Raw genomic sequence first — 14,187 nt, 5'->3', positions numbered from 1 at the left:
GAGACAACGGTGTCCCCCCCCCCCGCCTGCCAGCAGAGAACTGTGCTGCAGCTGCTGCTGCATTACAGGACACGTTTGCCACTCCTTCATCGTCTCTCCACAAGCAAGACGAGCAGAAGGAGCACCCTGCAGCCCAGCCACGGGTCATTACACAAAAATATTAGCATCACCTGGCCTTGTCTCTCCCTGAGGTGATGGTCTTCTCCTCAATGCTGAGATGAACAAAAAAAATGCCATCAATAAATCTAAAGCCTCCTCCTGCACACCCACACACGTGGTTTCATTGTAAAAACCCACATATTGCTGTGTGGGTGCACACCTGTCTCACTGTGCATCACAGTCTCTTTCAAACACCCACTATTATATGTTCGATTAGCCAACCAGAAACGAGCAGCTTTTTAGAAAAGGGGGCTAAATTTGGCGTGTGTTCAGCGAGGTCCACTCACCTGTGTGGGAGCAGAGATCTTTGTGGAGGTAGGAAAGCAGCAGTGCTTACTGCAGCACCAGGGAGATGGAGCCTGTGATGAAGGCTACTGTTGTCTCCCAAACCAACATCTCTGTTCAGTGTTGGGCAGAATAGAGCTACATATCTGAGCAGGCTTTGATCAATGCTGCTTTTTTCTCCTCTCTGACACATTCGATGCCTGCATCCATAAAGCCCACTCAACTCTATAAATAACCCAATGAGCTTGATCCTTTGCTCGGCTCCTTCTGTCTCACCAAGAGGGTGGTGCACCGATGCAGCCACTGTAGCTGTGCCAAAAACAAAAAAAAAGAGGAAGCGACTCAGAGGGGTATCGGCACCTGTTTAGCTTTAATGTCCAGGGCACTGAGCTTTCTGCACGTCTTTGCTCATATTTTCTTTGAGAAATGGGATCCAATTGCCAGATTGATTCAAAAGTATTTTAATGGGAAAAAAGTGTCATTTGAATTTAGGTTCCTCCACTTATCGGTAGTAGTTATTCTATGGGAAATTTAAATGTGACGGGTACTTGTTATGCCATTGGAAAACAAGAAGAAAAGCTGATTTAAAGTGGAGCTGGTCCATTACCTTTTTTAATTACTGAGATAAATGGAAGACTTAGAAAAGTGTTTGTATAAACACATAATGTAGCCGGAGTGCTTCTGTGGGTGAAGGTGACCTTTGTGTTTCCCTCTAAACCCTGTAAGGCAGGAACATGGTGTAAAGTCAGAGCCCTCACGCCGGGGCTAAATTGGGTGTTCTGATAACAGCAATGGATTGGAAAGGAAAGATATGGACGTGTAATTGGGGGTCTCTTGAGGGAGGCAAAAGGGTGGCTGGCATTGGGGGGAGGAGGAGAGAGGTACAACAGTCTCTATATTTAGCTCTGGCCTTCCTCCTTGACTTGGAAGTGGGGGAGTTAGGATCCCTTGGAAGGGAACCAAACAGCTGGAAGGGCGGTGAATCTGATGAGGATGGATAGAAGAGTAACACCAATACCAAGGCCAGGATAGAAGATAAGCTAGGTTCACTACAAAGCCCTGGCTGTCACAGCAACATACCTCAACACTGACTGAGCAAGGACGTATACTTGTTTCTGAAGGTGGTGCAGATAACAATAAAGATAGCAGATAACAATAAAGTATAAAAGATTGTGTCACCTTTGGGGGGGTGGGGGGGAGGTGGGAAGGGGGGAAGAAAGACCATGTTTAAAACAATGTGTCTATGATCCTAGCGATGCTTATCTAAGAACATTTGTTTTTGAAAGGATGTGATTATTTGCAAGATTTTCTTTACACTATAGGCCATTTGTGCTGTCAAACGGCCTTAAACTACTTACACCCCCATCAGGGAAGCACGCAGTGCAAGATATGTGTGATAGATTCCATCTTTGCTGGTGAACCCATCCCAGCAGCCTCAGCCTGAGACTGAACTCTGTATTAAACCAGAGGAAGCACTAAAGCCTTGCTCATGTAAAGGCAGCATGGCGAGGCTATTTTTGTCCTCTGATGTGTTATTTTGTGATGTGGCTGACTTTAGAATTCCCAGTGGAGTCCAGAAAACCTTGCAAGCCTCCAGCCTAAAGCGCATCAGTGGTAAAAGGAAGAGCTGGGCAGACGGAGCTCTCGGCTCGTCATTACTCTGTAGAGAAAGTTCGTTACTTCACAGCACACTTTTTTTTCATTTAATAGCGACATTTCTTAATCTCATAAGTGAGAACATTTTTTGGGGGAAAAAGACATGTGGGGAGGTACTCAATGTCCTTCAGCGAGGAAAAACAAATTCCTCAGCAGATTGGCTGATTTGACATTACAAGCTGGAGTGTGTGGGTGTTACAACAAGGGCACAGAGGGGGGTAGCATGGTGGGAACAGCTGTCGGGAGCCTCATTGGGGCTCCTTTGATTTAAATCTCCCCTACAGTGACCAATTCTCCTCTGCTATGATTTCATTTAACCTTTCCCCAACATAAGTTGTGTGGAACGTTAGCTGGAAAAAACATTATTTAAAACCCCATTTTATTACAGTCTCTTCATAAAATAAAGTAATGCTCAGCGGCTGAGTGACCTCATGATTGAGGTCAGGATCCTGCCTGTGCTCCATCTGCTCTCACACTTATACCCTCCTTCCTTCCTTCCTTGAGTCTTTACAACCATCATTTGTTTCCTTTTATCTGTGCTCTTCATCACAACTGTGGTCGTCTTATGCACACTTCCTGTATACAGATCTATTATGTTTGAACGTGCCTGAGCACAAGAGCTGATTTGATCAAGCACAGCAGAATTGCCCTTCCTTTACTGCTCCAGTGTTCCGCTATGAATTTAACGGTGCTGCAACGCTGCAGCAAGGTGACATTATCACTAGAACCACAGTGAGAACATTGTATTCGACTGCATGTTATTCCAGCTTTCATTTATGACTCTGTACCTGCTCTACGGACACCTAAGACTTCACACACATACACAAACACACACACTTGGACTGAATCCAGTCCTACCAGCACCAGGAAAACGTCCTCACTTCCAAAAATGTCCTCGTGTCGCTTGAAAAAATTGCTATTCTGGTCCTCGCCATGTGGCCAGTTCACACAAGAACACACAAATGCACAGACAACATGATATAAATGCTAATATCCCCACCTGATCAAACACGAGGGGGAATAACATCTGCATGATAATAGAAGAGTGTCATCAGCACACAAAGAGTGCTGTGTGAAGAAACGACCGTGCTCACTCTTTAATCACGGTCTACCAATAAAAACATTTTGTTGTGCATTTGCATAATGTTGACCTTAAAAATGGAGTCCCACACTCTAAAACCCTGAATGGAGGACAGAATTCAGAATTCTGGATTATGCTCATGAGCAAGGGTTCAGTAATATCAATCAAAATCCATTTGACAGCCTCAGAACACAGATTAAAAGTAGCTGTGACAGCCGTGACATTTTTTCAGGTGTTCATGCGGCCCTTTTTATTGTGATTTACAGATCTGCCTGTAACCTACCGAAAAGGCCAATTAAACCCGGCGTTATCTCTCTTGGAAAACGATAATGTCAGACATAAAGAATTTGGCGTGATTTGCCAGGCTAATGAAATGCGGAACGAACCCAGTGCATCACATTTCAGATGAGAAACAATTAAAAATGACAAGTAAACACGACTTGAGGACTCAAGCGAAAGCTCGCAATGGGAAATTCAAGTGGCCCCGAAAAGTTATTTGGCTATTAAAGTAGTAAAAAGGAAATCCATATTTGTCCCTTCATGAAGAAATAATGAGCTTTTGTTTTTGAGGATTCTTACTGAGACCGAGACTGTCGGTTTCACAAGAACATTTGGTTTTCAGGAGTAAAAGCTTCTGACACACTTCCCCAGCAGTTCTTGTATAACGGAGGCCTTTTTCATTAGAACGGCGGCCTTAGCTTGGTGAGCTGTCAATCACCTGAGTGGATTCCTGCTGTGACCATGATTTTCATAATTAAAGAGAAAGGTTATTCACAGCGACTGCGAGAGATTCGCCGTTGCCTGAACGATAAAAATATTCCTCAATAAGAAATGAAGACACAAACACTGACCCAGAAGTGGGGGGGCAACGGACCTAACCTGCATCCCCTTTGATTTTGTGATGGTGGGGGAAACCGGAGACACATGGGGAGCATACTATCGCGACACAGAAAGGCCTGGGGAAGGAACCCACAACCTTCTTGCTAAGGCAATGGTGCGCACCACTTCGCCACTGTTTCCACACCCTCGCCGGAACGCAGCTGCAGAGGATGTGTATCTGTCTGCCTCTGGGGGGACAGTGCAGGGCTGGGTAAACGGATTAGATACTGAGATTCAAGACCGGTAAAGAGACTTTTCAAAAGCTGGGAGTTATTACGGCGGTAAAGGTGTTTTATACTCCCGATGTATGGACTAACCTTGCTGCTCAGACTACCAGCAAAGTAAAGAGCAACACACCGTGACTCAGGCGGCAGCTTCTAAAGTGGATCTAATTAGGTTAGAAAATGAATTAAGAAAGATTAGTAAAAATACCTTCTCTCAACTAATCTCCACAGTCCTTTTGTCAGCGTTTGTTGCAAATGAATTATTGGATTTTCTAGTTTTTAAACAGGTAGTTGGTAAATAAATACTAACTGTACTATATAGGCTTTAATCATAGGTGACAACAGCATAAATGGTGAACATCATTTAGTGTATTTAGTTTTTTGCATTGGTTTTGTATAAAATCACTCTTATAGGTTATTAGAGTGGCCTGGTTGCCTGGCAACACAGCAATGCCTTTCATTGTCCATATACACTTAAGGATGGTTGGAGACTGAGGAGCCTCCAGAGACAGAAATGACAGGAATCTGAGAGAGAAGGACAGATCCAACAGTCCAGAAAAGCTTTTGCTTCATTTCTTAGGCTGCAAATGTGACCAGTTGTGAACTTTTCCAATGATCATTAGGTGCACATCTGTCACCTGCAGGGATGTGAGGTAGCGCAGGCAGGGGGATGATTTTAGGCTGAAAAATACAAACACAGCTGACTGATACTGGTGAGGTGAAATGGAAGCTGCTGTGAATCACACTGAGCTCAGTACATCCAGTTCCTGAGCAGTGCAGAGGTAGTCTGAAGGACATGGCTCATTGTACAAAACCCCTGAATGAGGAAAAACAATGGGCACAGCGAAATGACTCATCCTGTTTTAAAGCTGCCTGGTGCGAAAATGCAGAGGGGCCAGATCGATAGACAGGTTGATGGGACTGCAAGAGAAGCTGTGGGTGTTCGTATTTTCCACACAGTGGCTAAATCAGGCAGTCAAAGGGCAGCAAACAGAGAGAGGACATGGACGGGTCCTCCGTTTGTAGGCAGGGATAAAAAAACGAGGCTTATAAGACAAATAGAATTGCATTTCCCTCTGGAAGCGCTCCTCAGAGTGACAGGATTGCTTTCAGATTGCACCCGGTTTGATGAAATAACGCCGCATCAGTGAGGATGCTGGATGAAACCAGTTTTCCCCGAGCTTGCAGCATGATCGGGAGCAGCCATCAGCGTGCCAGACGCGTTTCCTCTTCTCTAAACACCGAGTCAGCATTACACGCCCATGCTGTTTGCACCATCCCTGGTTGACAGAAAAACAGACATTAACCGCTGTCAATCCATTTCCTGTTTTTGGGGGGGCTCTGCAGAAAACAACTTCACTTTCCAGCTGCTAAAAGGGAACTTTTGCCATGAGTCAGTGATGCACCTGTGCACAATCATGACCGCTGCAGATGCTCAGGAAAAAAGGTTCTGCTCCCTCTCAGGCTCCTGACCGGCTCGGCGGCCCACACCGACATCCCTCAGCCTTCCAAAACACAGCCGGCTGCACAGAACTACCCACAGATATCTGCAGCGTTTCATCTCCCTCTTTCACGCACAAACGCAGTTGATTCATTACTTGTTTGGCTGTTAACTTCTGCTTTTTAAAAGTAAAGGGGGGGGGGGAATCTCTGCTCCACATCCTCTTTCACTTTCACCAAATCAGCAGCTGTGAGAAGAGCATCGAATGATGACCCCACAATGCTGTGAAATGCTTTTATGCGCCTTTTGAACGTTGTAAATTGCCGTTCCAATTATTTGCAGCGGTGCGTTGCTCCTTCAGTTTTAAAAGGAGGCCTCTGCTTGTTTTATACATGCGAGCTTGAATCAATATTTGTTTGAGACACAGTAAATCATTTATGTGTTCCTTTATATTTGCTTCTTCCCATATAGGAGCAGCATTTTCAGACAGATTATTGGACGATGCGCGGTCAGCAACACGGTAATTACATGTTTCAGGCGTGTCGTGGTTGTAAACCAGCCAAGGCTCGGTTGAGTAGTTTGGAGCCGATTCCAGTCTTACGGTAAACTGAGTTTACAGCTGCTGCGCTGTGGTTACTTGATTACAGGCTTGAAGAGTTTGTTCCGTAATATAACACAGAGACACGCATGTGCGTCTTTTTCCTGCGAAGTCGGGGCCTGCAAGCGTGAAAGGTCCCTTCACCTCCGTAGACATTGATGCACCTCTTTTACAGCCCGGTCGATAATGCATTTCCACAGCAAAGACCTCCATTTGAATTTATTTCCAGTCAACAACTTCATCAATAAAGGAATTGACCTGCTCGCACATGCAACTAATGGGGCAGCGGACGGGACATCCGTAACACACATGACTCGCCTCGTCCCTGCTGCTGAACACATCACCTGTCAGTCAGAAATCAATATCCGAGGTGGGGTAGGAGACGTGCGACACCTTCTGGGCTGGAAAATGATTATGACTGATGGATGGTGGCTGCCTTCCAGGTCCCTTTATCACCTATATGTGGCGTGGAGTCTTGGAAATGTGTCTCTCTTGTCCTCCTCTACGTCTCCTGTGTCCGACAGTCATTTGTGAGTGGGGCGGCGGTGGGGGCGGTGAGCAGGGGGCCAGGAAGGAGTGGCACAACCTCTTACAAGGACGGCGTCTTTCGGGAAAGCACTTAACAGCATTAGTAAACAGTGCGTGTGCACGTGCGTGGTTGTCTGCAGGCCTGCGCTCTGGAGTGGGCCTGGGATGTGCAGCGTGGCCTTCACCTGTCTTCCACTCCTGCGCTCCTATTTTCGATAAACTCGCCTCTAATCGGATTGCAGCGCAGTTATCTAGTAATCTAATGGCGTCTGGCCAACCCCAGGATTTACTTGAGCACCCCGGCAGTCCTCCTCTTCGCCCTTGAAATTCACCTTCATCCCATCTTCCTCCTCTCCATTCTTCTTGTAATCAGCTCCGTCCCGCTCCGTCATTCCCCCTGACCTCTCCACATCCTCGTCTCCTCCCTCTCTCTCCGACACCGACGTTTGGTTTACGTCCCTCGAGTTCTCGAGCATCAAAACACCCACCGACCCCAAACCCAACGCGCTTTAGACCTCTTTCTCTTGGACTCGGCGCCAGGTTCTTCCCCAGCTGTTGCCGCCTGTCAATCAGCTCCCTGGGAGCAGGAGGCTCCGCCATGTTGCCTCCACACAGCCAGGGGCAAGATCAACAGACGGGCAAACTGGGAAACGCGCACCTGTTTCCAGTAATTCAACACGCACATATGGGAAGCCGGAGGGAGTTTTCTGGTTTTTTTAATCCACGTCAAGTGTCCGCGATTACAGTGTGAATACTAATTAGCCGAGATGATGTAATAACCCAGATCCATTCATTGTGTCGGTGCTGATTTTTCTTGTTTCCATGATTCTGCTTTTACACGGTCGCTGTTAAAGCTCCACTTGGATTTTTCTTTTGAATTAAATTCAGCCTGTTTAGGTGAATGATGGAAAGGGGAAAACATTCAAGGTGCAGTCTCTGATTAAGATCAAAACAGCTGTCTTCCAGATTCATACGCACAAATACATTAAATTACACGAGCTGTTGAAGGCTGATAAAGGGGCGCGCCTCCACTGTTATCTTAATTACACTGACAAACCAGTTTTAACACTTCATTTCGAGATCCCACATTGCAGGTGCTAAATAAACCGAGACATTAGTCTCTGCAAACAGTTAGCTGTCATCTCACAGGCAGGCAGAGTCGATACTTAAATAAGTGCCGGAGGGACACCTGCGTGGCCTCTGTGGAACATGCAAGATGTAGAGCTTTCAGTGGGTTTACTGGGTTTCTCCTGTAATTCGCTGGCCGCCCAGTGTTTGGAGACGACTACAGTCTTCTTTATTTCAGACTGATGCCAGCTGAAGTGCTAATGCCGACACATCGCACCCACAATTTTCATAAGACATCGAAATTAGATGTCTATGTGGGAGTGAATGAAAATACCACGATAAAATGTGCTTACAAATTTAAACCGTTTTCTAATAAGTGCTAGGTTTTAACTTTGCAGCCCAAAAGCCAACAGGCACTTATCAGAAGCGCTGCGTCACTGCTTCAGAGTGCACGAGAAAGGATTTCATTTAAAAGAGATCAAAATCCAAATAATGCAGACTGACTGTAGCTGGCAGAGGTGTGAGATCACGGAGCAGGAAAGATTAAGAACCCCAAACCAAAATGATGATGTCTTGGCTGTTATTCTGTCAGCGGTGAACACACACACACACACACACACATGCGCACACACACACGGCCCTGTAATGATCAGCTGCACTCTGACCTTAATTCTGGCTGATTACCAAAACGGCTCCCTTGTTTATGGGATTATGTGAGTGTTTCACTCTTTCACATCATGGTAAAACTACAGACTTTGAGTTAGAAACGCTCTCGTACGTTTGTGCGCGTGTGTGTGTGTGTGCCCACACTCCCACTAATACCATCATACATGCACAAACACAAGCATGCACGGAAGTACACAAGTCCAAGTGGACGGCAGATTGCAGATCCCCCCCGACACACACACACAGACACACACAGAGAAACACACTTCTGAACCAATATAAAAAAGGACAATTGAGCTGCCCTCACACACCTCTGCTGCTCAGAACTGGGTCACTGTGTTCTCAGCATTTGCTCCCCTTTCCCGAACTGACCTGCTCTTTCCAGGCTAATTGAGATCTCACATTATGCAACAGCATTAATAAGGTGCCCAAAGAGATTTCTAAGCACGAGGAAGTTCTTGTACTGGGAACTGCATGTTGTTTCATAGGATTATTTGTTCGAGTTACTGTAATTGCTAATCCAACCCGCATGTACTAATAATGGCTGATAAGGGGGGATTGAGTTTTATAGACCTGCAGAGCTTAATGTAATGAAATCTGTGACACTGACACGCAAAGACAGATAGGGAATTGCTGCAGCTTGAATAACCCACGTAAATATGAGTGTGGTGGTGAATGAGGATGGCGTCCGACTCACTGTCTGCTCCGCATTTTTGTTTTTGATTGGAGATCATTTTTGCTTTTGATTGGAGATCATTTCCTGATGTTATTTTTCTTTTCAGTTGTCCATTTCTGCAATCTCCTGCCTTCAGAAGATTCATCTGTGAGATGGGGGAATGTAAATACTGCAGCATGGTTGTGGTTGGTTGGTTGGTTGGTTGGTTGGTGGTTGGTTGGTTGGTTGGTTGGTTGGTTGGTTGGTTGGTTGGTTGGTTGGTTGGTTGGTTGGTTGGTTGGTTGGTTGGTTGGACTTGAGAGGAATCATTTAGAGGACTCTATCTTGTTAAAAAGGAAAGGAATCAAATCCAAATGCCACAAAATAAACAAGTCCAACTTTTAAATCTTAAATTGAATCATATTGTTGCTCCTAATTCCACCTAATAGCAGGAACACAGATGGAATTTCTCTCCCTCTCTCGGGAGGGGGAGCGCTCTTCAGTATTAGATACCAGGATTGAAACCTCCTTGATCTCCTTGGAAACCCCTCCACAAGCACTGCAAAGACCAGGAACAGTTCTCACCAAATACTTCACAGAGCCCCATTTTCTCTTGCTGCTTCACACGCAGACGGTATATTTTCTCATAAAAACACAAATATAGAGTGTTGACCGAATATCTTGAGACTTGAGGGAGGAACCAGCAGGATCAGAAGCACCGTGCACGGCTCCACGCTAAAAGCTGACAGCCATTCTGGACCCACTCAGACACAGAATCCTTTAGACGTGCAGGTGATTAAAGCTGGCGCAGAGCTGCCGGCACTCTGCTGACAACAAGCTGCTAATTATAAGAGTGTTAAATAAAAGCTACTGGAAACAATCAATAATTTCTCTGGCAGAAAAAAACAAGTAAGGACACAAACATGTGTGTCTGTGTGTTTTAGAAGGTGTGGAATGCCTGAGCCACACGTCCTGACTCGCTGTCTGTAGGTAGCAGACGGCATGTTTAAGGACGTGACAGCAACAAACAGCATTTAGCGAAGAGGCGAGCGGCAGATTCTCCTGCAGAAGATACGAATCAAATGAGGACAAAAGCCAAGGCGTGCAGCTTATGTAGGTGTAGTTTAAGAATGGCTCAATAAAAGGCACGGGGATATATTTAGCGCGTGGGCTGTGCACAAAAAAGACTAGATTATCCTTCCCGCTCCTCTGATGATCCAGCGTTCTAACACTGCAGCTCGCAGTCACGCCGACTTGGTGCCGCGAGGTCCAGAGCGGCTCAGTCATTGATGACAACTTGAGTGGTTGTCATATCCTCTCCAAATAATACACACTCTACACTCAGCAGCAGCATGTGCTCAAAGTGCGCGTTTTTTTTTTTTTTGCCATCTTCTGCCATCTGGGCCAAAAAAAAGAGGCATGTAGCACCATCTGTGAGTTTGAGAAGATGTGTAATGAGGAGATGCAGGTCAGAGGAGAACTCCTCTTTGTTGCTGTTGAACGCAGGGAAAAAGATAAATATACGCCCAATGAAGAGCTCCGCTTTGTTTCGGTGGCTCTCACACCGTCGGAGCCTGAGATGTGAATTAATATTATATCACATTTATTCTTCACACAACACTGTGATTTCAAATCCTCCCTCCACCCGCCACGGTAACGACAGCTACAAGAGAAAACATTCGTCACCATTTTCACTATCTGACACGGAGGCGGTCTGTCAGCCGGTTTGCGTGTTATATAACAGAAATCAGCCGATAATCTCGTTATACCGCTGATCAACAGCAGCCTGAAAACAACCCCAGAGGTTGAAAAAAGGCCTGACATGGTTTCGCATATATTTACATGCATATTTAGCTTATAAATGCCCCAAAACAGGAACCCGGGGGGGGCGGGAGGGAAGTTTTATTAGAGTAAGCTGAAAACAGACAGTGACTTTATCCCCATCCATCAGGTGAAATACTGAACATCCCACCTGGGAGTGAGTTTCTAAAAAAATCATGATTCAGTGGAAGCTGCCAAACGTCTTCCGACACCAGCACCTAATTGTCATGCAGATCCACTCTGAACAGATGCAGAAGAATATGATGGCACTCTGACTATGAGGAATTCCTCCGTCTCCGAGAGTGACTGAAAACAAACCTATGTGTGCAAAAGGAACTCCGGGGTGGTGGCATATAACCCTTCCTTCCCAGCTCACTCCCGAGGAGAGAGAGATTAAGGATGACTGACACACTCCGTAAATACCAAAATCGTTAGCGAAATAACCTTTATCAAAAATGCAGCAACTTTGCTCGGCTGGTAAGCAACCAAACAAATACACGAATCGTTGTCTTTATTCAGGGTATCACTCAAGGGTAAATAAGACCCCCGATGCTGTGGTTATTGAAGGAAAACAAGGATCTGAAGCCAACACGCAGCCTGAAACTGAAAGCCAAATAGAATGAAAGCATTGTTTGCATGTCACCGTGATCCATTATGCAACATGGAAGATCATTATTTTATGAATTATTTTATGATTCACAGAAGAAAACGTATTCTGCGCGTAGTTGGTTTGTGGATCAGGCGATTCTTAGAGCTCTTTTCCCTTTTTATAGTCAGCTGCTGGATCCTGATCAAAATTGAGTCACATCTGCAGCCCAAAGACAAAAAAGATGCATCTAATCCTTACGACAGCTTAGAGCCTACTGGTAAGAATTAGCTGCAGGAAGAAGAACAGCTGGCTTTTCCCCAGAAATCTATATCTACCTTTACAACCACAGAAATGCCTTTTTTACTCACATATTTGTCTTCTATAGTGCTTCAGGAGACACTGCTACCACTTCAGTTAATGCTTTGGGTGGCGAGCTGGGGCCCATTTTACTTTCCCTGTTTACTTGTTGCCATTGAGGAATATGTGCACGTTCAGAAGAGCCGCCTCCATCACCGTCATCATAAGCACCTGCGATGGTTCCTGACAGAGCTGTGAGCGATCAGCTACTATCCTGACATAGATAATGTGCACGTGGGTGTTGCTGTGCCGTCTCACTGCAGCCGTGACGCGCCACGGTAATGACACGTTTGGTTTTGATTCTCCGGGACTTGGGTCCAGCCCCACTCTGTCTGCATCCAATCTGTGATGTCGGTGATGTCATCTTCCATAAAGGCTATTTCTCCGAGTCTATCCGGGCCCGATTGGTGCCCCCGTTTCTGTGCACAGGGTAGCGTCAATTTCCCTTGATTAGAGAATTGGAGATTTTGACTTGTCTCTTTTTACTTATCTGCTCTAAAGCAACTGCGGCTCCGAGGCCCCGAGAGAAAATAACAAGAAGACAAGAAGACAGGATGTTTCCGAACCCACAGGACTTGTTATTTAAATTCAGTGCAATGAGATGCAAATCACACTTGTTAAGGTGATTTATTTGGGGATCCCCGGCATGTTTTTCTGTGGGTGAGTGACCTTTACAAAGCTGCTGATGCCCTATGTTTGATGCTAAGCTGTGGATTAGAATACAAAGGGGCCTCTTAGAGATGGTTGCATATTGCAGAACACTGCTTTGAGAGATCCGGCCAAAAGAGCCATGACTCAGCATCCCTGGCGCCCGTAACCACCGGTCCCATTCTAGGAAAACAAGACCGATACCACAGGACTCTTCGTCCAACTCTTCATCCTCGTCAGCTGTGAAGATCCACCTGATTATAATCGCTGTTTGTTTCGGGGGATCTAAAAAAAATATTTGCTGTCAAAATTTAGCCGCTGAACAAAGCCAAGGGTTTTAGGATATATTTGTTCATAAAGCGCTCTATTTACCAGAACTCTAAACTCGTACAACATGCTGTACCGGCTTCAATATTTGCACACGTCAACCGTTGTACAGTTGTATTTGTACGTTTGTGCGTGCACCAGGAAGAGAAAATGACTTTCTTGTGGAGCGAAAAACTGGCGGTTTCCAGAGAAGCAGTTCTCTTTATTCGTTATTTGTATGAAGCAAATCTGACCCGGGTGGCCCCGCTGTTCACTTCAGGCGCCCACGTGCGGAAGTGAACCACAGGCGCCGGGTTTTCGGTGCCCGGCTATAGAGAGAGTGGCGTGAAGGATTAGTCAGTCCAGGGTACATGCAAGCCGCGTCCGCCACATGGTTGGGTGCCAAACAGATTCTGTTCTGATCCAGGATGACAAGCTGATCCGACACCATTACAGCCTCTAAATCACAAGTGATTCATGTGTCGCAGGCCTGAGGAAGTATCAGTGGAAAGAATATGATAAAAGTCACCTTAAGCCTGGCAGAGCTGTGCATCACGGCGGTCAGGTGATCCGCCGCCGCCGCCGCCCTGCATGAACCGGCGCGCTGCAGAGATTTCAGGGTAAATAGGTCTGGAGTGTGGGAGCCCGGGGAATAGACAGCTCCAGGAGTGAGAATTCGCACATCCTCCAGCCAGTGAACACCTTCACATCATAAAAGTTCCAATATTTGCTGTAAATTGAAGGTGTTTGTGTAGCACCTTACAAGTCTTCATCACCCGTCTACGCATTCAGGGGGAACACTCAGCGGGCCGCCAACGGTTCGTCGTGATGAGCAACACACATGCACCACTGATGCATTCTGAGGCTTCTAAATCATAGACCAGAACCACCAACGCCCGGACGACCCGTCCAACATCAGGAAGAGCCGTCTCAGTTTCCCATAATGGCGGCAGTTAAAAGGAGCATTTCTGTGCTTTGAAGATGAACCAGTATTACATAAAAGTTTCCTTTTTTTGAACACATCCGTCCTTCCAAACCCCTCCCGTGAACTCAAGACACCAGATTTAGATGACCTAAATTAAAGTCCTAACAGAAACCTTAAATGTTGCATCGCTCAGTCGTCCTCTGGAAGACTTTCAGACGGTTGGACATGATGGACCCCTGAGTAAGCGAATCGCATACATCACTTATTAATCACCCCAGTAGAGTTAAGATGACAAGCAGCA

At 45.9% G+C, this 14,187-nt stretch overlaps 1 protein-coding gene across 3 annotated transcripts in view; it reads right to left on the bottom strand.

The window, feature by feature from the left end:
• The window catches only part of plcl5 (phospholipase C like 5), a 37,836-nt gene that overhangs the window by 20,243 nt on the left and 3,406 nt on the right, over positions 1-14,187 (bottom strand). Inside the window, exon 1 of one of the 3 annotated variants that reach the window (XM_057014271.1) lies at positions 447-598. The exons of the other annotated variants lie outside the window; for them this stretch is intronic. The gene's annotated coding sequence lies outside the window, so the exon portion shown is untranslated. Of the gene's footprint in view, positions 1-446; positions 599-14,187 lie in introns of those variants that run through there. 3 annotated transcript variants of the gene reach the window in all.

This window comes from Takifugu flavidus, chromosome 18 (assembly GCF_003711565.1).
Source record: "Takifugu flavidus isolate HTHZ2018 chromosome 18, ASM371156v2, whole genome shotgun sequence".
In the NCBI taxonomy this organism is placed as follows: Eukaryota; Metazoa; Chordata; class Actinopteri; order Tetraodontiformes; family Tetraodontidae; genus Takifugu; species Takifugu flavidus.
The sequence above is the reverse complement of the archived record's forward strand: the minus strand, read 5'-3'. Positions and strand labels throughout refer to the sequence as shown.